The following is a 1,698-nucleotide window of genomic DNA, read 5'->3' as shown; positions in this document are numbered from 1 at the left end:
GTGGTTAGTCAACCAATTAAGGAGAGTAGTATTATGAAGTTTTACTAAATTAATTGACAAAAAAATTTAAACGACGCACATGTACCATGAAATAGAGTTTAATATACATTAATACAAATTCAGAATTTGTTTAGAAATTTTAAAACTACACTAAAGATCATATCCTTCAGTATATGAGTATTTACCGAAAAATTCAATATTTTCTATTTAACTCATAGATTTTGAGAAAAATTTAAGAAAATAAAAATTCTATTTTAATGCATAGTTGCATCCAACTAACATATGATGAAGGTCAAAGAGGTTTGAAACCTTTGTTGTCTCCGTTTTTCTAGAAAATAACGATTTTATAGTGGTTAGTCAACCAATTTAGAGGAGTATTATGAAGTTTTACTAAATTAATTGACAAAAAATTTAAACGACGCACATGTACCATGAAATAGAGTTTAATATACATTAATACAAATGCAGAATGTGTTTAGAAATTTTAAAACAACACTAAAGATCATATGCTTCAGTATATAGAGCATTTACCAAAAAATTCATTATTTTTGTAGGGAGGTTAACCCATAGATTTTGAGAAAAAAAAAATAAAAAATGAAAATTCTGTTTTAATGCATAGTTGCATCTTTTACTAACATATGATGAAGGTCAAAGAGGTTTGGAACCTTTGTTGTCTCCGTTTTTCTAGAGAATAGCGATTTTATAGTGGTTAGTCAACCAATTTGGATACTATATGAGGTTTTACAAAATTAATTGACGAAACTATTAAAACGACGCACATGTACCATGAAATAGAGTTTAATATACATTAATACAAATCTAGAATGTGTTTAGAATTATTAAAAAAACAGTAAAGATCATAGGCTTCAGTATATAGAGCATTTACCGAAATATTAAATTTTTGTAGGGGTTAACCCATAGATTTTGAGAAAAATTCAAAAAAATGAAAATTCTATTTTAATGCATAGTTGCATCATTCACAAATGTAGAATGTGTTTATAAATTTTAAAACAACACTAAAGATCATATGCTTCAGTATATAGATCATTTACCGAAAAATTCAATATTTCGTAGGGGGTTAACCCATAGATTTTGAGAAAAAATTTAAAAAATGAAAATTCTGTTTTAATTCATAGTTGCATCTTTTACTAACATACTAGGTGATAACCCGCGCCATGCGCGGAGCGAAGAGATTGTTAAGGTATTATAACATTTTTAAGTATACATAATAAAAGTTAAAGTCATAGTAAGAAAAATATATGAAAGAAAGTACGGATTATAGCTAAGAATTTTAGTATGTCAATATAAATTTATATGGCCATTAAAATTAAATTGTATATTTGTTTGTATGCGGGTAAGTTATAAATATAATATTAAATGAAACATAAGCAATTGTCTAATAAAATATAAAAGGAACAATGTATAAAAATATTTCAGAATCATTCCCCTATCGATTAAGGTAAGTTTTTCAATTCTTTGAATTTAGTTTCCTTGATTACGTTAACAATTCAATTGTGTTTCCTTAATATTTTGAAGCATTAAGTCTTGGGTTTAATTGGTTATTTTCGATGAATTGAATCAAAAATATCATAAAACGATTTGATATGAACATTTGTATAGGTTATGATATGAACATTATGATAAACGATTCTAGATTAGTTTTATGATAAACATAGTTTGCTTGTTGGAAAATTAGTT

Source organism: Brassica napus (assembly GCF_020379485.1).
Source record: "Brassica napus cultivar Da-Ae chromosome A2 unlocalized genomic scaffold, Da-Ae chrA02_Random_18, whole genome shotgun sequence".
Classification (NCBI taxonomy): Eukaryota; Viridiplantae; Streptophyta; class Magnoliopsida; order Brassicales; family Brassicaceae; genus Brassica; species Brassica napus.
Note: the sequence above shows the minus strand (reverse complement) of the source record.